Source organism: Narcine bancroftii, chromosome 13, assembly GCF_036971445.1.
Source record: "Narcine bancroftii isolate sNarBan1 chromosome 13, sNarBan1.hap1, whole genome shotgun sequence".
Lineage (NCBI taxonomy): Eukaryota > Metazoa > Chordata > Chondrichthyes > Torpediniformes > Narcinidae > Narcine > Narcine bancroftii.
In genome coordinates, this window is record NC_091481.1 from 20,375,959 (window position 1) to 20,402,532 (window position 26,574).

Sequence of the window (26,574 nt, forward strand, 5' to 3'; positions counted from 1 at the left end):
ATGTCCAGATTGCATGAATTGTTGTTCCCCTTTCTTTTTTACATCGAAAACATCTATCAGATACTGTTGGGTCCCATTTATTTAACTTTTGCGGTGTAATGTATAGTCTGTGTAACCAATTATATTGTATCATACGCAGCCTCGTATTTATTGTATTTCTCATCGTTCCAGAGCATAACTTCTCCCATGTTTCCTTTTTTATCTTTATATTTAAATCTTGTTCCCATTTTTGTTTAGTTTTACCATTTGTTTCCTCATTTTCCTTTTCTTGCAGTTTAATATACATATTTTTTATAAATCTTTTGATTAACATTGTATCTGTAATCACATATTCAAGGTTACTTCCCTCTGGTAAACTCAAGTTGCTTCCTAATTTATCTTTCAAGTAGGATCTCAGTTGGTAATATGCCAGCGCTGTATCTCCCGTTATATTGTACTTATCTCTCATTTGTTCAAAGGATAAGAATCTACTTCCTGAAAAACAATTTTCTATTCTTTTAATCCCTTTTTTTTCCCATTTTCTAAAGGCAAGGTTGTCTATTGTAAAAGGGAGTAGCTTATTTTGCGTCAATATTAGTTTTGGTATTTGGTAATTTATTTTATTTCTTTCTACATGTATCTTCTTCCATATATTGAGGAGATGGTGTAATACTGGAGAAGTTCTATGTTGTACCAATTTTTCGTCCCATTTATATAATATGTGTTCAGGTATCTTTTCCCCTATTTTATCTAATTCTAGTCTCGTCCAGTCTGGTTTTTCCCTTGTTTGATAAAAATCTGATAGGTACCTTAATTGTGCGGCTCTATAATAATTTTTGAAGTTTGGCAATTGTAAGCCTCCTTGTTTATACCATTCTGTTAATTTGTCTAGTGCTATCCTCGGTTTCCCCCCTCTCCATAAAAATCTCCTTATTATTTTCTTTAACTCTTTGAAGAATTTTTCTGTCAGTTGTATTGGCAATGCCTGAAATAAGTATAGTATCCTTGGAAAAATGTTCATTTTAATACAGTTTATCCTTCCTATCAGTGTTAGTGGTAGCTCTTTCCAATGCTCTAAATCATCCTGTAGTTTTTTCATTAGTGGATTGTAATTGAGTTTATATAATTGGCCTAGATTTTTGTTTATTTGCACACCTAGGTATCTTATTGCCTGCGTTTGCCATCTGAATGGGGATTCCTCCTTAAATTTTGAGAAATCCGCGTTATTCATAGGCATTGCTTCACTTTTATTTACGTTTATCTTGTATCCCGACACTTCTCCATATTCCTTCAATTTCTTATATAGTTCTTTTATTGATAGTTCTGGTTCTGTTAAGTACACTATCACATCATCCGCAAACAGACTGATTTTATATTCCCTGTCTTTTATTTTTATTCCTTTTATATTATTATCTCTTCTTATCGATTCTGCTAGTGGTTCTATAGCTAGCGCAAACAATAATGGTGATAGTGGGCATCCCTGCCGCGTTGACCTGCTTAAGTTAAATTGCTTTGATACATGTCCATTTACTGTCACTTTCGCTAACGGTCCCTTATATAATGCTTTAATCCAATTAATATACTTCTCCGGTAAACTGAATTTTTGCAATACTTTGAACAAGTAATTCCATTCTACTCTGTCGAAGGCCTTCTCTGCGTCTAAAGCAACTGCTACTGCCGGTGCTTTATTTCCTTCTACTGCATGAATTAAGTTAATAAATTTACAAATATTGTCTGTTGTGCGTCTTTTTTTGATAAATCCAGTTTGGTCTAAATTTACCATTTTCGGTACCTGTTCTGCTAATCTGTTCGCTAATAGTTTAGCTATTATCTTATAATCTGTGTTTAGCAAAGATATTGGTCTATATGACGCTGGTGAGAGTGGATCTTTCCCTTGTTTTAGTATCACTGTAATTATTGCTGTTTTACATGAATCTGGTAAGTTTTGTGTCTCATCAATCTGGTTGATTACATCCAGGAGGGGCGGTATTATTAGGTCTTTAAATGTTTTGTAGAATTCTATTGGGAGTCCATCCTCTCCTGGTGTCTTATTATTTGGTAAATTTTTTATTATCTCTTGTATTTCTACTGTTCCAAATGGTTCTGTTAATTTATTTTGTTCCTCTATTTGTAGTTTTGGTAGTTCAATTTTAGTCAAAAATTCATCTATTTTCCCTTCTTTCCCTTCGTTTTCGGTTCGGTATAATTGTTCATAGAATTCTCTGAAGTTTTCCTTAATTTCTTTTGGATTATATGTAATTTGTTTGTCTTTTTTCCTTGTTGCCAATACCGTTTTCTTAGTTTGCTCTGTCTTAAGCTGCCATGCTAGGATTTTGTGTGTTTTTTCCCCTAGTTCATAATATTTCTGTTTTGTCTTCATTATATTCTTCTCCACCTTATATGTTTGTAATGTTTCATATTTTATTTTTTTATCCGCCAATTCTCTTCTTTTGGTTGTATCTTCCTTTATTGCTAATTTTTTTTCTATGTTTATTATTTCCCTTTCCAACTGCTCTGTTTCCTGATTATAGTCCTTCTTCATCTTGGTTGCATAACTTATTATTTGCCCTCTAATGAATGCTTTCATTGCGTCCCATAGTATAAACTTATCTTCCACTGATTCCGTATTTACTTCAAAGTACATTTTTAATTGTTTTTCAATAAATTCTCTAAAATCCTGTCTTTTAAGTAGCATGGGGTTTAATCTCCATCTATACATTCTTGGAGGGATGTCTTCTAGCTCTATTGCCAATAACAGGGGTGAGTGGTCCGATAATAGTCTAGCTTTATATTCCGTTTTCCTAACTCTCCCTTGTATGTGGGCTGATAACAGGAATAGGTCTATCCTTGAGTATGTTTTATGTCTAGTCGAGTAGTATGAGTATTCCTTTTCTTTTGGGTTTTGTTTCCTCCATATGTCCACAAGTTTCATTTCTTGCATTGATTTAATTATAAATTTGGTTACTTTGTTCTTCCTGTTAATTTTTTTCCCCGTTTTATCCATATTTGGATCCAAATTCAGATTGAAATCCCCTCCTATTAGTATGTTCCCTTGCGTATTAGCTACCTTCAAAAAGATATCTTGCATAAACTTTTGATCTTCTTCGTTAGGTGAATATATATTAAGTAGATTCCAAAGCTCTGAATATATCTGACATTTTATCATAACATATCTCCCTGCTGGATCTATTATTTCCTCTTCTATTTTAAATGGCACATTTTTGCTAATTAATATAGCCACTCCTCTTGCTTTTGAATTATACGATGCTGCTGTTACATGTCCTACCCAATCTCTCTTTAATTTCTTGTGCTCCAATTCAGTTAAATGTGTTTCTTGGACAAATGCTATATCTATTTTTTCCTTTTTCAGTAAATTTAGTAGTTTCTTCCTTTTAATTTGGTTATGTATTCCATTAATATTTAGAGTCATATAGTTCAGCGTAGCCATTTTATATTTTGTTTATCTTCTCTTTCCGTTTTTCCATCATTACCTTTCCTCCTTTTCCATTTCTGTTTTCTTATTTTCAACTCTTTACCAGACAACATTCCTACAACATCCAACATTTTCCTTATTCTCCTATTTCTATCTTCTTTATCCCCAATCTCCCCTTCCCCTCCTGAGTTGCCCTTTATCCCTTGTCGGACAACCACATCTCCCCTCTCCATTTGGATTTGCGAATCCACTCGCAAGCGTCAACTGATTTTGCAGTGACCGCTCTTTTCCCCCCACCCAGCCCCCCCCAGAAAAGATTTCGTTTTTTATATGTCACAAAGGTCACTCTTTTAGTTCCCTCCTTATTCTCTCTATTCCATTACCTTCCCTTATTAATTCTTGTCTATACTTTCTATGTTTTCCTCTAATTACAGATACTTTCACATATGCCCGTTGTCTCTATTCACTCTTATACCTCTTTACCCGCATACATATCAATCGTGGTCATTTTTACCCTCCTTACCCGTCTTCATCCCTCAGTCTATTTTTGTCTTTACCCACATACATATCAATCATGATAATTTTTGCTCTCATTACCCGTCTTCATCCCTCAGTCTATTTTTGTAATTGTTCTGCAAATTTTCGTGCTTCTTCTGGATCCGAGAATAGTCTGTTTTGTTGTCCTGGAATAAATATTTTCAATACCGCAGGATGCTTCAGTGTAAATTTATATCCTTTCTTCCATAAAATCGCTTTTGCTGCATTGAACTCTTTTCTCTTCTTTAGGAGTTCAAAGCTTATATCTGGATAAATGAAGATTTTTTGCCCTTTATACTCCAGTGGTTTGTTGCCCTCTCTTACTTTTTCCATTGTCTTCTCCAGCACCTTTTCTCTTGTAGTATATCTTAGGAATTTTACTACAATAGATCTTGGTTTTTGTTGTGGTTGTGGTTTAGGGGCCAATGCTCTATGTGCCCTTTCTATTTCCATTTCTTGCTGTAGTTCTGGACATCCTAGGGCCTTAGGGATCCATTCTTTTATAAACTCCCTCATATTCTTGCCTTCTACATCTTCCTTAAGGCCCACTATCTTTATGTTATTTCTTCTGTTATAATTTTCCATTATATCTATTTTTTGGGCTAGTAATTCTTGTGTCTCTTTAGTTTTTTTATTAGATTCCTCCAATTTCTTTTTTAAGTCTTCTACCTCCATTTCTGCTGCTATTGCCCGTTCTTCCATCTTGTCCATTTTTTTCCCCATTTCTGTTAAGGTCATATCCATTTTATTTATTTTCTTTTCTGTGTTGTTTATTCTTCTTCTTAAATCATTGAATTCCTGTGTTTGCCATTCTTTAAATGACTCCATGTATCCTCTAACAAGAGCAAGTACCTCCTTTACCTTGCCTATCTTTTCTTCTTCTATTTCCCTGTACTCTTCCTCTTCCTCTTCTTCTTCCTCTAGGTTGACCATCTGTTGTTTCTTTGCTGCCCTTTCCTCCTCTTCTTTCTTGTTTCCATTGTCTTCTGTGGTGTCTTCTTGCTGCAGGTGTTCTGCAGCTGTCGTTGCCGGCTGTGGAGATCGACTCCCCAGCTGGTCCCCCCTCCCGTCGGTGTGTTTTTTTGTATGCGCATCGCGCATGCGCGAGGAGTCGCGCATGCGCGGTTGCGCACTTTTACTCGGCTCTGTGAGCCATTGTTGTAGTTCTCTTTCTACCGACCTGAGGTAGTGGGGTCTTCTCTCCGCAGCGGGCCTCTTCGGACAGGTAAGGCCTTCACCTTTTTCCTCCGTTGTCTTCTCTTCCTCTCTTCTTTCCGTTGATTTTGATTTTTCTCCTTTTGTCTCCATCTTCTTTCCACCTTTATATTCACTTTTCTTTAACTTGTATTTCTGTGCCTTTGTATTTTCTCTCGTTTTTCCCGACTTTTCTGGAGAGGGCTGGAGTTCACCGTCCGGCCACTACTCCATCACGTGACTCCTCCCCATTTTTTACACTCTGAACTTCTACTGGAATAGTTCCTTCTCCGCACCTTGATACAAATAATGGGATAAAACATTTTCCACACAGAATCCTAGAAAAGTTGCACCTTGAAAAACATACATGGATGACTTTCAACCATTTGAAGGATCGTAGAGACCAGATGGCTAGTACAAAATTCATGCTGATTTTTCCAGGATAGGCAACATAAATTTTCTTGTGTTCTCACACTGCGGAAGAATGTTTGTATAGTTCGGTAAATTATGAAGTCTTGTTTATGGGCCTGTAAATTTACCTTCTGCTTGCTTCACTTATAACGTGTCACTATTCAGCACGATCTGACTATCTTATAAATTTTAAGAAAGTCCTGTATAAAACAAATCCTTCTATTTGTTCATTGCAGAGAACCACTGAATAATCAAGAAAGTTGAATGTGGCATGCAGGCCCCATGCCCTGCCTTCTCTTGCTTACAGTTCAATGGTTAAATTGTTCAATGTTCTTTTTATTTTCCAGTGGCAGCTTGTGTACCAGGCAACTCTATTCCTGCTAGACTAAAAAGGATGGTTGAAAAGTTTTTTACAATAGAGTGAGCTTTTAAAGGATGGACAAGCATTATGGAACTGAGATTACTGCAGCAATTTAATCAGATATCAACTAGATTGGTTGAAACTAGTGGCTAGATACTTTTCTTGCTCCTATCAATTTTTTTAAAAAAAATTCTACATTGGCGATATTCTAGAGTAGGGCAAGGAAACTGGTGATCAACTTAAATTGTTGGCTTTGGCAGTTAAGTGAAGTGGAGATAAAGTAAGTTTACACTGAAGGAAAATGGAGTGAAACACTTGTGGCCGTGAAAGAAAATGGATACAAAGAGTCATCAATTTGTTAGACATCATTTCAGATTTTCTGAACAAGCCTCGTATTAAAGATCAAAAGGTAGGTTAGCAAATTGTTCTTTTATGCCAATTTTAACAATTTTTTTTTGTTTTTGATATTGTTCAAAACACAATCAGAAAGCTCTGACAATAGGTCATCAACTTGATATATTCACATAAAATCTTTCTCTACAGATAGCCTGGTAACTGTTCCCTCTTTCAAACTCATTGGAAAACAGCAGTGTTAACAAACTAGTGTGGTTGAGAAGTATATTGGGATTGACCATGGATGAAACATCCTCCTTAGTCTGCAATTCTATACTGAATTTGAGCTACATTGATCTACATTGCAGAAGGACTGAAATCCTCTAAAACAACAGTGCAGGCTCAGTAGTGATTAAGATGGACCCAGTTTGGGTACAATATTTGTAGATCGGTAATAATATGGCACTGAAGGATTGATGGTGGAGCTCCAAGAGGTGAGAAGATGTCCTCGACTGCATTGAAGACAAATCTCACCATTTTATCTGGGATGTTCCATCTGCCCTGAAGTACTTTTTCATTTCCTCATGCAGACCTCTGTACAGCCAGAGAGATACTGGTTATTGGCCCTCAGGGATCTGCCCCGAGGAATGATTGGCGTATGGCTACAATAGTGAAATCCCACCAGTAATCGGAGTCTCCCACTAACAAATGGACTAACCTGGTGCTGTAGCTGGCTATTCAGTAACATCACGGCTTACTCAATCTTGGCATCGACGCCACTTTCCCGCTCCCTCCTTCTATGGCTCAACTCTCTTGGAATTCAAATGTTGGTAGATCTCTGCCTTTAATTAATTCAATGATTTGGCTTCCACAATTGCCTACAGTGGAGAACACCAAAGAATTATAAATTTGAAGAAATAAATTCTTACTCTTCGACATATTAAATAAACATCTTTTCCTGAAATGAATTTCCATGGTGCTAAATATACTCAGGAGGGAGAAATAGCCATTCAGGATCCACCTTAACAATTTACTCACTAAACATGCTATTCACAAACGAATGTTAAACAAAGAGGGCTAAATCACTGCTTATGCCACATACATTGAGTTTGCTTCACGGAGAATATATCTGGATTAGATGTGAACAAGACTTTCAAAGATGTCGCCAGACTTGGAAATTTTAGCAAAGAGAGATTAGAGACTGGAGTTTTTTTTTGTAAAGTGAGATTTAAAAAATACATTCATTCTCTATCTTTATTTTCCAGTGAACCAAGGAGTAAGATGTAAAGTAATTGGCAAAAGGATTAAAGCAAAGATTTAAAAGAAAACTGTTTCCACTCAGTGTAGTGCAAGGGTCTGAACTGGCCCCTTGAGAGGATTGTAGAAACGGATATGTGGCTGAAGAACCATGATTACAGGTTCTTGGGATTTAAGTTGACCAGTTAAGTTCCCAACAGCAGAAACATGCCGTGTTGAAAAAAGTCTCTCTATTGTATTGATTCTAGGATTCTGTGTGGAAAATGTTTTATCCCATTATTTGTATCATTAATATTTAATCCATATTTCGATTCATTAAATAACAAGAATTCCAAATATCAAAAAAGCCAGGAGTATTTACATATTTGGACTTCTACATGTACTTTCAAAGGACTTTTCAGCACAAATTGGATAGCGAGGCAGAAGCAGGGTTTGAAATTATGATGGATAATTAACACATTCCTGTTTAATATGATACTGTCTGATTATTATAATGATTTCAGTGCGAGGCAGCTCCAACTACACCACACCATTGATTACCTTATCACCTCAGCATGGTGCTCAATTTTGTGAATGTGCAACTCGAATGAAAACCACCCTGCATCTTTCAAAGGAAAGGCAATATTGTGGCTGTAACCAACAACGCAAGTCATTAGAGTGATAGTGGAGATGGAAATGGAGGAACCAAGAAATGTCTCATATATACACCTATATACACACAAAAAGCCAATGGGTGGACCAGACATGATCCTGCAGGAACTCCAAATGAACTAATTCATGTGCCATGATCATAAATGCTTTTTAAAATTATAAGCGACCAGCTTCATGTTCCGTGTACAATAAACACAATGCTCATCTATCAATTTTCTCTATCAACACGTGTAAAGAAATTAAGATCTAACCACCAAGCAGTGGGAGGTGACTACGCCTCAGCTTCAATGGAAACACAAGCAGCAGCAAAAAATACTGGACCACAACATTTTTTGGAAAGGTTTGCTTCCTGAAAAATATTGGGAATCATGTTAGACAACTTCAAGCTGAACACAAAGGTAAGTTTGGACTTGCTGTATCACGAGAGAAGTTGGGAAAACATTAAATTATCTTTTGTTGAATCCCATAATGACGCTGACATATTGCGTTCGTTCAACTGAGCTAAAGAGAAAGGTTTGGCAGCTGATTTTTGTTCGTATTCAGCATCTGATGCCCCTTGCGTCAGTGTCCAACAATAGTCAGTCAGCATTGATGGAATTCAGTTGCCCTGATATCGCTTTTCCATGGTCACCATGTCCTGGTAAAACCTTTCACCGTGTTCAGGTCTGACTGCACCAAGATCAGCAGGGAAGCAGTCCAAGTGCGAACGCAGAAAATGAATCTTTCGTTGACATGCTGTTCTTCCTGGTTTTGCTTGAAGCAAGTTGTCTCTCAGTTGGATGGAGTTTGGTTCTCTGCAGTTGAAAGTTCTCAACAACATCTTTAAATGCCTTCCATGCTATTTAGGCCACATTTGCGTAGCACCTGCACTGAGTGCATGCCCGGACTGATCAAAACTGCTTGCTTTGTGGGCAATATACTAGTAGTCTTAAAATATGACAGGAAATCATAAAAATATGTGATAGGAAAACTTTAAGGTGATTTTTGTGATCACCAGCCCAAGAATCATCCAAATGTTCAGAGAGCAAAATCATTGTCCAGTGTTATTGGGAACTGACCTGAATCCTATGGTGTGTACTGACAGGAACCTGAAATGCTTGAAACCCTTCCAATGCAAGATAGATCTCAATGAAATTCCAAGTCTGCCAAGCCACAGTTAATGTGGAAAGCCAATAATTTTGATGCGTTGACTCCACCTCTGCTCATGCTGAAGTGAGAATTAAATTCACTCAATTCTATTGATGAGGAAATTAATGACCTCACTAAAGTTGCTGGCAACTCCAGCCAGGAACGTGCCCAGATAAAACTTCCTGGCCATTTGGACAGCCTCTTGCAAGTGGGTGTCATCCTCCTCGCTGCTTAGTTTTGAAGGTGGGAGGATATGGCAGATTACAATTAATACATCCCATCTTTCTTCCTTGCTGATGTTTGGATGGTAGGGTCGATTTGTGAACACCTCTGAGTAGACATGGTGACATGCAGAGACTGCTCTCTTCCTCCTCCTATCACCGGATGCTTAGGCTTCACATTATCGACTGTGAGGGTAGCACCAACATCTAATGCAAATCATATCTGTGAGCAAAAACATTGATCTGAGAACACAAGGTTTAAAATCAAGAAGGTCCTTCAGCATCTTGCATGCCACTCACTGTAACTTGGTTCTAATGACCAATTCTGGAATTTGCTATCTCTTGGTAGAAATCCATGGACAATTAAACTGAAGATCCTTTTAATTTTTTTCTTTTAAGGGCACTGAATGTAGATTCATCATTGTGAGTTTAAGAGATGGTGTTTACTAAAGGTTTGAGTTCTAATTTTTTTAAAGCATAACAAGTTTCTCACACTTTTGCAATTTCATTGACAACATAAAAGCGTACTTTACATTTGTCATCATATTCAAATGAACATGGAATGATCGTGCCAGAACAATTAATATCATGGTGGAGAAATTTGAGGTTCCCCTCCTTCTAAAGAAATGGGCAATAGCAATGCTTGTGTGATTTTATTTTGTGCAGATTTATTAATTGCATGTGAAATTTTGAACAGATAGTTATAAATAGACATAATTTAACAGCCTAATATACCTTGCCCAAGTAAGTAGCCAACACATGAAAATAAACAGATGATTGGTGTTCAAAAACAAAGAGAAAAAAAGATATATTTTTCTGGAACTATAAGGGATCTATGTTGGAGCTACCCGTTTTTCCTCTTCCCTGAGCTCGCAAAATATGTTGGTGAAAAAGAAACAAAGGATCCTCTATTCAGTGGTTTTCAAACTGCCCCATTAAACTCACATTCCACCTTAAGCAATCTCTATATCCTAGGTGCCCAGTGATTAGAAAGGGATTGCTTAAGGTGGTTTGTGGGTGGAAAGAAAAAGTTTGAAAACCATGTGTTTTAATCGTACCTCATTATGTGCACAGTTTCCTAACTCCAAAGGAAATGGGCCAGTGACAATTTTTCTCAAGCAAAATATTTCAGTAACAATTGGGTCTAGAGCAGTGGTTCTCAACCTTCCCTTCCTACCTTAAGCAATCCCTTACTAATCACAGAGCACCGATGGCACAGGTGGAATGTGAGTTTAGGGGCAGTTTGAAAACCACTGCAGTCGGTGTAAATTATGATAAACCTGGTTTGAAAGAGGATATAAAAAAATTGGTCAGATCAATGACAGATGCATTAAAGTGAGGGTCAATTTGAAGAGGTGTTTACCGTATAGTAAAAGTGGTTTCAACAAAAACCATTGTAGAGCGTCTTTCTTGATGTTCTCGAAGAAAAGCTTAGTGCTATTTCCCTTCAAAACATCTTTATTCTTGTGGTTACATTTCATAAATGATATCTTTGCAAATATGTTAGTGTGTAGGTACTGTTTCATCTCTGAAACAGTACTGTTTCATCTCTGAAACAGTACTAACAGAAACATGCATAGAATCATATTTTTGTGTGTATGTTACAAATGGGTATTTATTTTCAAACATAGGTCATTTTAAACATACAAGGCCCACATTTCAAAATGCAATGCACAAAGATGCTGGAAAAGTTCATCAATTGCTTGTTACATGTTCTGCATCTTATCAAACTTAATTCGCTTTTTAACCTACTTCCTAATGTAAGGGTTAAGTAAGAATGGAATGTGAGGAGTCAAGTAAGTGCTAATTAAGAATGAAGTATGATGGGTTAAATCAGGGTGAAGGGATCATGGAATGTGAGGAAGGTTAAACAAATATAATAAAATAGGGGTCTTCAAAGCAGGATAGCAAGTAGATAGATTTAGCAAGTCTTGGGGGTTGATTAATGAGTAAAGAACAAAGATTTCCTGGTAAACAAGTTTGCAGGAAGACACATAAACTGATAAGAAGTTAGAATTTTTTTTCTTTGGCTTGGCTTCGCGGACGAAGATTAATGGAGGGGTAATGTCACGTCAGCTGCAGGTTCGTTTGTGGCTGACAAGTCCGATGCGGGACAGGCAGACACGGTTGCAGCGGTTGCAAGGGAAAATTGGTTGGTTGGGGTTGGGTTTTTCCTCCTTTGTCTTTTGTCAGTGAGGTGAGCTCTGCGGTCTTCTTCAAAGGAGGTTGCTGCCTGCCAAACTGTGAGGCGCCAAGATGCACGGTTGGAGGCAGTGGCAGGCACCAAGAGATTGCTTTAGGCAGTCCTTGTACCTCTTCTTTGGTGCACCTCTGTCTCGGTGGCCAGTGGAGAGCTCGCCATATAACACGATCTTTGCAAGGCGATGGTCCTCCAGTCTGGAGACATGACCTACCCAGCGCAGTTTGATCTTCAGCAGTGTGGATTCGATGCTATCAGCCTCTGCCATCTCGAGTACTTCGATGTTGGTGATGAAGTCGCTCCAATGAATGTTGAGGATGGAGCGGAGACAACGCTGGTGGAAGCGTTCTAGGAGCCGTAGGTGATGGCAGTAGAAGGCCCATGATTTGGAGCTGAACAGGAGTGTGGGTATGACAACGGCTCTGTATACAATAATCTTTGTGAGGTTTTGCAGTTGGTTGTTTTTCTAGACTCTTGTGTAGTCTTCCAAAGGCGCTATTTGCCTTGGCGAGTCTGTTGTCTATCCTTGCATCCGCTGAAATGGTGCAGCCGAGATAGGTAAACTGGTTGACCGTTTTGAGTTTTGTGTGCCCGATGGAGATGTGGGGGGGCTGGTAGTCATGGTGGGGAGCTGGCTGATGGAGGACCTCAGTTTTCTTCAGGCTGACTTCCAGGCCAAACATTTTGGCAGTTTCCGCAAAGCAGGACGTCAAGCGCTGAAGAGCTGGCTCTGAATACACGTAGGCAGAATTACCTAGTGCTAAACCAATCCAGGAGGCAGAAGAATGTTAAGGGGGAAGGTACCTCTGTACTGAAATGGAATGTATAAAAAGCTGGGTCAGCCCCAGTATCTGTGTGTATTCCCAGGGTAAGGGGAAGCACCCAACTTTGGATTGTTGTAAAATTATAATAAATGTTCTTTGTTCTCAATTTTTGTCTGAGTGAAATCTGAGAAGGCACCTCTGCTTCTCACACTAATCTATGCTTTCATTGGTTATGCACAAGAGAGGAAGGAGGCTTTAGCTCTCCATTAAATGGAGATATTAAATTCAGAGGGTTAACAGACTAGGTGAGCAGCAAGTGGAAAGCTTCCACCTGTAAAACCATGCCTGGGATGTAGGCCCAACAGGTGGAAGTGACTGATACAATTCCAACGTATAAATCAAAATTTAACAAGAGTTCTATAGTCTACTACCACAATAGCCTATTGTACTCTATTCAGTCGCATTAGTTGATCAGTGGTGTTACCTGATAGGACATCAATTTCAGGCACCACCACATGAGCTGACCATTTTCTGACAATACCAATGACACCCACATCCTAATGCAAATTGTAGCTTGTACAAATCACTGAAAGTCAGCAGTAGACTGGAATTGTGTCCCTAACTTAAGAAATCATGCACAAATATCAAAAACGCACAACCAAGGCCCAAAGATGCTAAAAAATGGAACCAGGCCATGGGGTGAATAATTTGATCTGCTGTGAGTTATGGCACAACTTTGTTGTAACATAAACTCCCTCTTCTATTGTTTTATTAACAAATATTCCGTACTTTGCCTACTGCAAAAATTGTCTCGGTAACCTATTCACTTCATTCCTTCACGCCCATCCATAGGCCTCTCTGTGATAGGAAAAGTTCATTTTGAATTTTTTTTAATGAAAAGTAATTTCAACATTTCTTTCATATCAGAACAACTAGACATTTAATTTAAGAAGCTATAGAAACTTTCCAGTCCAAAGAACACCAGCAATATTAGCACATACTCAAACTTTCATTAATGAGCTTAAAATACAGCTCTATCTTCCACTCAGTTTCAAATTAATTCACGGATAATTAATCAGGTACTGCTTTATTTAAGAAATTTTAAAAACCTTTTTGAAAATGTATCTCCGATTTGTTGTCAGGGAAGCTGCATTTTATCTCTCTTTTGAGAATGGAGAATCTCTGCACAGTAACTGATAATAGCAATATCTCATATAACAATTACAGTACAGAAACAGGCCTACTTCACTGGCACTGTAAAAGCGTCGTCCTAACTGCTGCGCTATCTGTGTCATTCTATATGTTGGCATGCTTTAGATGTGCAGATTCTGCTCTCTGGAGTTCAGCGATGGAGAGCAAACTGGCAACAGTTTGCCAATGCACACACCTGGGAATCATCCTGTTGATCCTGCATTCAGGGGCATTGAAATGTTTAAGAACCTTGACAGCTTTGAGAATTAGAAAGGATGGGGGTGTGACGTTGCAGGCTGTCTTGATGTTGGAGCTTGTTCCAGCCCACCCACAATTACATCACACAAAGCTCTAATTTAGTGGGTAACCTCGGCAAGTACTGAACTCTCTTATTCTCTTGTGGATTCCAATGCTGATACAATCAGCTTGTCCTGCCACGGAGGCAATGGTTAAGGGGCTGTGTTATTTTGGATTCCTATGCATGACACCTGTTCACATTTGTCCACATCTCGTATTTCCTTATAATATAAAACGCCACTATCACATTTATGATAACTCACTGGGCAATCCCGCATCCTCCACACACTTATTTCCCTGTGGATTACACTGGACAATGAAGATTTTGATACCTGAATGAAGTACATTTGGGTGTATTTCATGGATTTTGGGCTGCTGATCAAGAAAATCACCTTAAAATTTTGCTATTACATTCCTTTTTCATCACAAAAATAGATTATGTCTACTTCAAGCACACAAAAACATGAATTGGAAGGGATTCAACCACTTCAGCTTCCTATCAGTATTATAGCACAGGAATCAGGCCAGTGCCCAATATCTCGGCAGTAATAAAGACTAGACAATGAGGGATTTTGCTCTCTGAACATTTTTGGGTGATTCTTATGGGATTTTCAGCTGTTGATATAATTTTCCCATCACATACCATTATTTTTATATAATCTATTATCGTGATTTCCTGTCCTAGTTTAAATCTATTAGTATATTGCTGTTTTGTTCAGTCCAAGCATACCTGGGCATGCACTCGGTCCAGGTGCTATGAAAATGTGGTCAGCGACCTAAATAGCATGGAAGGCATTTAAGATATTTGTTGAGAACTTTCTTGGCAACTGCAGAGCACCAAACTACACCCAGCTGATCGACAACATGCTTCAAGTAGACAAAACCACCAAGTGCAATACGTCAATGAAAGATTCATTTTCGGTGTTCGTTCACACTTGGACTTCTCCCCTGCTGATCTCGGTGCAGTCAGTGATGAATGTGGTGAAAGATTTCACCAGGACACTGCGACCATGGAAAAGCGGTATCAGGATGTTTGGAATTCCCTCAATGCTGGCAGACTACTGTTGGACATTGACATGAGAGACATCAGATGCTGAGTGCAAACAAAAATTAGTGGCAAAATATTTTTAGGTCAGTTGAACTACACAATGTGTCAGTACCATTATGTGATTAAGCGTGCTAAATTCAGTACAAGTTAATCTTCTTCCAACTTCCTACATGATACAGGAAATCTGAAATTACTTTTGTGTTCGTCTTGATGATCCCATTTTTTTCCCCGCAGGAAGCAAGCCTTTTGAAAAAAAATTGTTGTCCAATGTTATTCTCTCTTACGTGTCTATCAATTGCACCATAATCCTTCTGCGACCCAACCACATTGAGGACAATTTTACACCAGCTAATTAACCTACCAGCACGTCTTGGGATGTGGAGTGAAACTGGAGCAAATGGACAATCTTTACTCAGGCAGCACCAGAGGTTGGGATTGAACTCAGGTCACAGGAGCTATAATGAAGTGGTACTATCTGCCATTCCATTATACTACCCTGGTTACCTAATTAATTTCATAGTAGCAGTGCTCACTGATAACGATATCATTATTATTAATACATATTTCAGATAATATGTCATGTCATGTTCAAGCTAAGACATTCTGTGCTAGTATGTGGAGAAAACGTGGCCTCCCTGCCAGTCTGGCAAGTGTGTATTGTGGGTGGTCACATGTCCTCTCTGCCTGAAACTTATTTGGAAGTCACACATCAATCAAGGTTGGACTCCGACCACCAATTAGGGCACACCTTGCCGTTGGCTAATTTAAATCACCTTGGGTCATTATTGACTAGAAGCACAAATTAGCACTGTATATAACACCAATGCACAGCACATTATTTCTCTCTGCATCATGGACAAGTCCCGGACATTGCTCTATGCCAGGTCACTTCTGTGAACATCACTGGAAGTGTCGCAGGTAAGATGTACACTACACTGAAGTTGAGCTGCAGTATTGAGATAGATCAGTATTTGCAGAGAGCCACACCCCCATTGGTTGAGGGAACTGGGTGTGTGTACTCAATTGCGTGAACGTGTCAAGTATAGGTTTACTATTGTTGGAGTCTGATGTGAATGTCTATATCATTGGTTAAGTGAAAGAGTAATTGAGTACCATTTAACGTTTCCCCGTTTTTTTCCCGTGTGTTAATTAAAGTTGTGTGTGGTTGTAACACATGCTCAGATTCATCTCTCTGTAAACCCACCAAACCTGATACTTTTTCCAACATGACTACATGTGTAAGATCACAACAGCAATATTTTGCATATGAATTAAACTGTTTATTAAGCAGGGAATTTATTGGTGAACACCAGTTCCTTAGTTATTGAGAAGCAAAGCTTTCTAAAGATTGTCATAGATCTTGTTATAAATAAATCTCCAAAAGCTGTAAGGTTTGGATTTTCTGCTGATCCTGAGGATTTAGTTTTGCTAACAGTAAAGATCCACTTCAATGATCACTAATGCTCACATCTTCCAGTTATCACACAGTTATTCCCTGGGTAATTCCCAATGTCACAACCTCCTTCTATGCTTTAACTCAATAGGCCTGACCCCAGCACAGGAGGAGCCATTAAAGACCATTAACGGAGTAACTCTCGACAAATGCTCTTACAGGTGCTGAAGGTGCAAAAGAAGGAAATAAAGGGAGGAATCATACTAAATGAGAAAGTGCCTATTTACACACTACCTGTAATGCATTCTATTTGTTTTAGCAAAATAAATGCATGCCATTACATCAAAACATTTACAGAGAAACTGCTAAAATGAAAACCTGGAATGGACATATTTACAAATCTAGAAAACAGACTTGACAAAACCCACAAAATAAATGTTAAATAATTTCATTATGTAAAATATTAAAATGTACTTCATATTAATTATTTTGATTTAAGATTTAGATAAAATAATTGTGCTACCCCTAGGATTCTCACCTCTGAATTAGAAAACTGTGGGTTCAAAGTTTACTCCAGAACCTTCAGTATAGAGTCAAGCCTGGGACTTCAGAGCTGTACCGAGGGTGTGTCACATCACCAGAAGTGCCATCAACTTGATGGAATAATATTGAATCCCCATCTATTGTCAATTAGTTAGCAACAAGCCCTTGACAAAATTCAATGGAGGATATGATGAGACCATGTTAAATCCCTAATCAGTATTTCTGAAAACAATTAACATTGTCCATTATCATACAGGGTTGATAGGTTAATTGGGTATATTTGGGCAGGGCGGGATCCTTCGCCAGAAGGGCCTGCTACCGTGCTGCAACTCTATATTAAATTAAAAGTTATTAAATTATTAAAAAACGGTCAACCAGTTTACCTATCTCGGCTGCACCATTTCATCGGATGCAAGGATCGACAACGAGATAGACAACAGACTCGCCAAGGCAAATAGCGCCTTTGGAAGACTACACAAAAGAGTCTGGAAAAACAACCAACTGAAAAACCTCACAAAGATTAGCATGTACAGTGCCATTGTCATACACACGCTCCTGTTTGGCTCCAAATCATGGGTCCTTTACCGGCAACACCTACGGCTCCTAGAATGCTTCCACCAGCGTTGTCTCTGCTCCATCCTCAATATTCATTGGAGCGACTTCATCTCCAACATCGAAGTACTCGAGATGGCAGAGGCCGACAGCATCGAATCCACGCTGCTGAAGATCCAACTGCGCTGGGTAGGTCACGTCTCCAGAATGGAGGACCATCGCCTTCCCAAAATCGTGTTCTATGGCGAGCTCTCCGCTGGCCACCGAGACAGAGGTGCATCAAGGAAGAGGTACAGGACTGCCTAAAGAAAGCTCTTGTTGTCTGCCACATTGACCATCACCAGTGGGCTGATATCGCCTCCAACCGTCCATCTTGGCGCCTCACAGTTTGGCGGGCAGCAACCTCCTTTGAAGAAGACCACAGAGCCCACCTCACTGACAAAAGACAAAGGAAAAACCCAACACCCAACCCCAACCAACCAATTTTCCCTTGCAACCGCTTCAACCGTGTCTGCCTGTCCCGCATCGGACTTGTCAGCCACAAACGAGCCTACAGCTGATGTGGACATTACCCCTTCATAAATCTTCGTCTGTGAAGCCAAGCCAAAGAAAATTACTGTTCATGAATAAATGTTTTATTTGACCACATTGTTTTCCTTGATTAACACAGAAGTGTAGTCAATTGTTGGCTTAAAGTGTTTTGGGATAGACTGAAGAGGACGGGAAAGGTGCTATGTTATAGCAAGCCATTTTAAAAGAAGCATCAGTAGTACAAATTGCATATTAAATTAATCCTGAAAGGAAAAATCAAGCTAATTTCTCGTAGCTCATCATGAGTAAACTATGAAGGCAACTGCAGAGAGAAAAAAAAATTGGGCCCGAGGATCTACTGGTAATAACAACCATTCAAGTTTCATTTAACATTAAGCCTTTCCTTTCAGATGGGTTCATTCAATTCTTTCTGGTCCAGTCTTGCTGAATTAACAGAGCCATCTCCCTTCATATCAGTGCATCACATGGTCTTGGGCTCCCAGCTTGTTTCCACCCACCCATGACAACAGACATTAAAATTCCAATTTCCTGAATTCCTTTTCCAAGACTTGAGCTTTTTCCTCTTCATTTTAGTCATACCCTAAAAGATACATTTTAACAAAACATAAGGGACAGCATTCTGGATCTAGCTTACTTTCTTAAGTCACCACTGGTGATTTTTGGACACCCACATTCGGATGGTCCAGAGGTGGAGAGTTAGATCTTCCACATCCTCAAACTAGGTACCAAATGCTTAGAACAAGTATTCATCAGGAGGTGTAGTGATGAGGATCTATCATGTGAATAATGCTATGGCCATTGATAGTTAACAAAATGAGGAACATATTTAAAACATGAAATTAGAATACTTAGAAATAACTTCAAGTAAAATGTGCAAAACAATTAAAACATTAAACAAAGTTGAAATAATTAGAAAATGATTACCTTCTCCATAGTTTATTTATTTGCATCTCTGATCACCCCAATAGAATCTTCAGAGTTTGTGCAAGAACCAAGATTCACCTCAGCACTTCCTACTCTTGTTTGGTCTCAATAGCTCTGCACAATCAGTTGGTCTGTCTATTCCCTTGGTGTATGTTGGCTAAGAGGCTAGAAAAATCCTTCTTGTTCTTCTTTAAAAGGACCCATTATATTTTTAAAGTTCACCCAAGAGGACCTCTGGTCTTTGCAACTTGAAACTCTCATTTTCTAAAGGCAAGAGTGCTACACTGCTCCAGGGAATGGGAAGTAATTGTACAGGTTTGGCAAGAAGTTCTACAATGGATTTAATTTTTGACTAACTGATGAAAATTACAGATATGCAATTTGCCAAATATTGACAATTCTGGGAATGCGACATCAAATTTGAACTGAATTGTCAGCATTTATGTATTAGCCACGTGTACAAAATTGCTGTACCTTGATTAGAATCAGTCTTCTGTCAGATTCACCTTTTATTTTAATCAACCTTTATGCATGTATTGACCCCTTTATTCTGAGTTCTAACTATCTTGCAAAACAGAAGAAGGACCAATCGAGAAAAAAAAGGGTAAATCCATCTCATCATGTTTATATTGATTTTAATCAACACCAAACCATATTTTAAAAACTTTGATAAACCTCATGGATAATTACTTATGAGCCAAATAAGCAGGAATTTAAAAGTTTAATCAATGGAAGATCATTTGCAATCAGCAATTTTTTTAGTATTGCAATATTCAGAATTTTAACTTTTATTATTTATTTCCCACTGTGAATGCCTAGGCCAGTTCAAGCCATCCCTCATCTTTGCAGTTTTAACTGTGCGTCTCTCTCCACCACTGTACTCTGCAATTTGGTTTTATTTTTTCCAGTCTGTGGTACTGACTTGCCTGGATACCACTCTAAACAGCTTTTCCATTCTATTTTGGTAACATGACAATGAACAATTCTATTCAATTGTTGAGCATTGCTCAGGTGCCTGGGTCCCACAGTTTGTTTGGTATAGGAAAACATATCAATGACGCAAGAGGCCATTCAGCTCATTTTGTGCCAGTCAACCCACCCAATCCCTCTTTGCAGCCCCAGGCCTTGTTGCCCTGCAGATCATACTGCTACTAGCGCACACCCAAATGTGCTGAGGATTTCTGCCTCCGCAACCCTTTAAAGCAGTGGTTCCCAACCTTTTACTTTCCACTCACATACCACTTTAAGTATTCCCTATGCCATAAGTGTTCTGTGATTAGTAACGGATTGCTTAAGGTGGTATATGAGTAGGAAGGGAAGGTTGAGAATCACTGTTCTAGACCCAATTATTACTGAAATATTTTGCTTGAGAAAAATGGTAATTGGCCCGTTTTCTTTGGAGTTATGAAACTGTGCTCATAATAAATCAATTTGAAATGATTAAAACGGTGGTTTTAAAATTTTTTCTTTTCACCCACATATCACCTTAAGCAATCCCTTATTAATCACAGAACACTTATGGCATACGGAATACTTAAAGTGGTATGTGAGTGGAAAGTAAAAGGTGGGGAACCACTGCTTTAAAGGATGAGGAGGAGTGTCACACCTCTGGGGCAAAGATTTCCCCTTTAAGGGCTCAGGCCTGAAATATCATAATCCATATTTACCTCCTATAGACGCTGTGAGACCTGCAAGTTCTTCTAGCATTTCTGCATTTTTTTACTCCTCTCAGCCTTTGTTTCAGTGTTCTCCTATTTGCACTTTCATTCAATATTCCAGTCCTGATTCTGTCTCAATGCAAACACACCTTTCACCTAGAGCGGTAACCACTTTGACTGCACTACTCAACCTGTAGTCTAATAGATATTAAACACAGCTGCAATGTAACTCCACATCTCAACTAATAAAGGACACCTGCGCACCTCTTAATACGACCATACAATTCAGATTCAAAAGTTAGTGACGGAAGACCAAGATGTGAACTAAAACTGCAGGACAGGACAAAGCAGAAAACTATCTTCATTATGTGGATGTACAAAGACACATGGCAATAAAAGTGTGCAGAGATGCTTACATTCCAGAAATGTACAGTAAAACCAAGTTTTAGAGAAGTTATATGAATTATGAAGCTGATGCTGTGAGTATCCCAATGTAAAGCTATGAGCATGGAGTGGTCCTGTCAGCCCATCATCCTTCAGTTAGGCAGCTCAGAGGACAGCACAGGGTGATGTTGATCTGATTTTATCACTCCACACATTAAAACACAACGCAAAGGCTAATCACTCAGATTATATGTAGAAATAAAATGGTTTTACAAATGATTACAGCAACAGAAAAAGTATTTTTGAAATATGCCTGTTGAAATAAGATTTCAGTTTAAAAAAAATAATTTAACAAAAAGAATATAAAACTAATATTGAGTCAACAACAGCTCCCTGATTGAACCTAATGTTTGATGCTAATTTCCATATTATATCTGTTTCCTTAACACACTGTTTTCCAAATAACTTCATTTTCTAAATTCCTATTCTACCACCCATATACAAATTAAAGCAATTAACAGTTGCCAATTAACCTACCAACCTGCATACAAATGGGATCTGGGCAGAAATCAGACCAACAGAGGAAGCCGTAAGAGTCTCCCTGAAGATGTGCAAACTCCACATGTATAGTGCCAGATGTCAGGATTATTAGATTTACCAGCCACGCCACTGCTGCACACTTAATAAAAGTGATCTCAAGGTGACAAAAGCAATAGAATTTCATGTAATAATCAATTTTGGCTGATAAAATTATTACTTTTTATAAACTTTAGTTGTGAATAAGCTAATCCTTGAAATCATCTACAGGAGGCAGTCGAGAAGGCAGCCAGCATCATAAAAGACCCCCCCCCCCCCAAATCACCCCGGTCACAACCTCCTCGCACTATTACATTCATATGGAAGACACTGAAGACCAGCTCCTCCAGGTTCAAGAACAGTTTATTTCAAAAGGCCGTAGTTACACTAATCATGGGTGCACCAAGACCATTAAGAAAAAAGCTCAGTCTCCATTATGGTAATGCCACTTTTTCCCCTCACACTATGGTAATCATGAATATTATTTTTTTTTTATTTAAAATGTATGGGGTTTGTAGGTCAATTGGATGTAATTGGGAGGCATGGGTTCAAGGACCGGAAGGCCGTGTTACTATGTTGTATGACTAAATTTATTTTTAAAAATCTATACTATTGTAGTTACCCCCCTCCCCATGAAGTATCTGCTCACCTGCAGCAAGTAAGAATTTTTGAGCATTTGTACACTGAATTGACAAATTATTATAATAAAATCACAATGAGGTGTATTGAATCGTCTTTTGCAAGACATATTGCTCAATTCCCCCCAAACCCCAAGTTTAAAGATTGCAAAGAACACACCTTTGCAGATCAGGATTATAATAAATCACAGCTCAGTTTATCTGGTGCATTCAATGAGGACAAGAACAAATTGACAGCATATTTTCCTGGGTCACTTTATCCATATACATAATATTTTTTCAAAACTGTTCAATGATATCATATTAAATCAGAAACAAAAATAAATTACACCAATAATATATCCTGATTTAGAGACTTGGAATGATTGGATCAGATTTATCTCAACATTGACCATGTGTCCCTGACAATTCTTTAGCATTCAAAACATGTCAGCTTCATCTTTACTGACCAAATAGATGACATATACACACCCATTATCTTCCACATAGATTATTTTCATCTATCTATCACAGAGAAAAATGATAGAATAATCTACAACTTCAAACATTTTCTGGACAGAGACAATACTATGCTTCATTCCCATGTACAGTCTGCAATCAAAACAACTATTTTTGATCGTCCAATCTTATAACTTGGGGCAGATTTTCACATTGAGAACACAGACTTCTAAGCATCCAACTTTCTGATTGAAGCAAAACTTATTGATTTGTCTGGGAATTACCTTCAAAAGAACCTTTTGCTTTCTCTGCTTTGGATCTTCCTTCATTCTTAACAATACCATGAAATGTATTTAATGTATCATATAGATTGAACTTTGAATAAATGGGGTGGGGGGGGGTGAGGGAGGGAAGGGAGGGGGAAAAAGGGGAGAAAATGACACTATATATTCAAGTGAAAAATGTCTGTATGTATGTTGTATGTCTAAATTTATTTAAAAAAATCTATACTACTGTAGTTCCCCCCCCCCCCCCCCTCCTATGGTTCATAGTGTGAAAAATAATTTAAAAAAAAATACCATGAAATGTCATAATCCAAAGACGGCCTTTCCTCATATTCATTGTCAGCCTTAACTGCTTAAAACATGCCAGGATGCATAGCCATTACACTCATCCCTAAATGCCAAGTGATGAATAATGCATATAATGGACATGTCTAGAAACTAATATGTGATTATGGAGCATAAAGTAAAATGTACTGCCTAGATCAAAGTCTCGGCTTCTGGGATTGGATTCTATCATGTGTGATGATTGATTTATACTCTTTGTTTATTTGTTGTACTTTGTGTACCCATGAACACTTGGTACCAATTGTCAAGGACACATGGTCAATGTTGAGATAAATCTGATCCAATCATTCCAAGTCTCTAAATCAGGATATATTATTGGTGTAATTTATTTTTGTTTCTGATTTAATATGATATCATTGAACAGTTTTGAAAAAAATATTATGTATATGGATAAAGTGACTCAGGAAAATATGCTGTCAATTTGTTCTTGTCCTCATTGAATGCACCAGATAAACTGAGCTGTGATTTATTATAATCCTAATCTGCAAAGATCTTTGCAATTTTTAACTTGGGGTTTGGGGGGAATTGAGCAACATGTCTTGCAAAAGACGATTCAATACACTTCATTGTGATTTTATTATAATAATTTGTCAATTCAGTGTACAAATGCTCAAAAATTCTTACTTGCTGCAGGTGAGCAGATACTTCATGGGGAGGGGGGATCTACAATAGTATAAGAAGTATAGCAGGGAAAGCAAAAGCTTCTTTTGAAGGTAATTCCCAGACAATTCAATAAGTTTTACTTCAATCAGAAAATTGGATGCTTAGAAGTCTGTGTTCTCAATGTGGAAAACTGCACCAAGTTATAAGATTGGACGATCAAAAAATAGTAGTTTTGATTGCGGACTGTACATGGGAATGAAGCATAGTATTGTCTCTGTCCAGAAAATGTTTGAAGCTGTAGATTATTCTATCGTTTTTCTCTGTGATAGATGGATGAAAATAATCTATGTGGAAGAAAACGGGTGTGTATATGTCATCCATTTGGTCAGTAAAGATGAAGCTTACACAGTTTCTTTCAAAAGGCCCTAGTTACACTAATCATGGCTGCACCAAGACCATTTTAAAAAAAAAAGCATAGAGGAATGTCCATGCAACTGTTCTGTGTACGGTAATAAACTCTCTTGTCAACTCATTGTTGCATTCAAGTCACAGAAAGATAGAGCAGTACAGCTCTGAAACAGGTCCTTCGGTTTCAGATCCAGAGACGACGCCCAAATCAAACTAAAGCTCTGCTGTTTGCACATTCTATTTCTCTCTCTACTCCCCCCCATACATTTATTTGTCCATATGGAATTCCCATATGCGCTACCATTGTATCTGCTTACGCTGCTACTCCTGGCACCCTGTTCAAGGCAAGTACTATTCTCTGCGTAAAAAGACCTCCCCACCTTAAATGCATATCCTCTAGTATGTATCCTTCCCTATCACCAATTCACCTTTTCACAATTTCATAGATTATTCAAGATGTCATGTAATAAACTTTCCTTTGGTCTACCATAAGGCAAAGAGTTGCTATTAGTATTGTTTGGCATCCCTTAAAGTAATTCAAAGAGAAGCAAAAGAGATTCCCTTTAGAGTCACTGAGTGTTTGTAGATTCTCATCCAGAGCTCTCACAGCCTCTTCAGCTGCACAGGCACCTGTTCTTTCCACTGGCAACCAGATCCAAACCTTCAATATGGTCAGGAAGCCTCGAGCATGTGAGGTTCTTTGGGAACCCTTCTTGTCCTCGGCACTCTCTCACATCCCAGTTCCAATACTTGGCTTCATGAACCAGTTTCCTGTTGACCTCAGCCTGTGTGGGTCCTTTGACCGCCAGTCACCAACAGCCCGCGTGAGTCCTTCGGCCACTGAGCTCCTCGCTGGCCCGCTCTGCTTCTCAATGGAGTGGGGGAAGCGGTAATGTTTCTCCCCATTTCTGGTTTCCTGTGCTGGTCCACTGCTTCCCCCAGAATCTGCTACCCCTCGAGAGCACTGCTGGACAGGCACCGCCATCTTGGGCACAGGCCCTAGCGGTTGCAGGATTTTAAACAAAAACACCGTCTACTCCTTCAACACACACCATTGAAAGCCTGCAGGGAGATCTCCATGTTAGGGCTGGGTGGTTAAACCCTGCAGGGGAGTGATGAGTCTTCACTTCCCACTCTCCCCAGGTCTGCCACAGCAGCTCTGACAGTGCCACCATTTTTTTTTGAAGAAGAAGGGAATTGGCTGCTCTCCAGTCCTCCAGCATCTCACCTGTTACTTGTGAGGCTCCAAAGATCTTGGTCAAGACCCCAGCAATCTTTTTTTGCCTCTTTCAATAATTTGGGATCTATTCCTCCAGGCTCTGAGACATCCAATTTAATCCCTTCAAAAGACCCAACACCTCTTTCTTCATTTCAAGATGCATTAAAATACTAGCATACTCCACTCTGTCCTCACTACGTTCCATATCCTTCTTGGTGAATACTGACAAAGTACTAATTTGGTACGTTGTGCACTTCCTCTGATTCTAAGCACAAATTCCCTCCTTTGTTATCCTCCATTTTCTAAAATTCCATGGAGTTCTTGTTAGAACTACTGGTCAAAGTCATTCCATTTAAGGATATTTACATTTCTGCTGGTTTATTCTGGTTGAGAATGATTTGATTTCACTCCATTTCTGTGGGTCCTGAGGCCGCTGATGATGTGAATGTGAGACCTGCATCCTGTGCCTCAAGCCTGGCTGAACACGGACGATGCAGGAAGGAGGCGAGTAGTGTGGAAAATGGTGTAATTATGCACCAAAATAAATGAACTATAGTGGAAAAACTCAGCAGGTCAAAAAGTGCACTTTATACAGCAAAGATAAAAGATACATAACCAATGTTTCAGGCTTGAGCCCTTCATCAAAGTATAAAAAAACTGTAGGCAAGCGCCTCAAATTTGGAGGACCAACACTACATTTTCTGTCAAGGCACTTTCCAACTGGATGGATGTAACATTGACCTCCAGTTTCTGCTAGCCTTCTCCCCGTTCTCCCTCCCATCACTTTCCCTTCTTTCCTCTAGCACTCCACCCACAAAGCCGTCCCTCCTTTTTTTTTCCTGGTGCACCTTCCCTCCCTTATCCGTCTATTACCTCCTGCCTTTGGGACTATGTTCCTCCTCCCTCCCTGCCCCCCCCCCCCACCATTCTGTTCAGATGCCTGCCTACATTATTTCATACCTTGATGAAGGGATCAAGCCTGAAACACTAGTTCTGCATCTTTATCTTTGCTATATAAAGGACACTGTTTGACCTGCTGAGTTTCTCCAGCA

The 26,574-nt window shown here is 38.8% G+C and overlaps 1 long non-coding RNA gene across 1 annotated transcript in view; it reads right to left on the reverse strand.

The window, feature by feature from the left end:
• LOC138748189 (uncharacterized) overlaps positions 1–25,719 on the reverse strand; it is a 40,631-nt gene extending 14,912 nt beyond the window's left edge. Inside the window, exons 1-2 of the long non-coding RNA XR_011347858.1 lie at positions 25,532–25,719; positions 6,967–7,126 (exon numbers count right to left, since the gene is read on the reverse strand). This is a non-coding gene — a long non-coding RNA (uncharacterized lncRNA). The remainder of the gene's footprint in view (positions 1–6,966; positions 7,127–25,531) is intronic.
• Between the last annotated feature and the right edge of the window lie 855 nt (positions 25,720–26,574).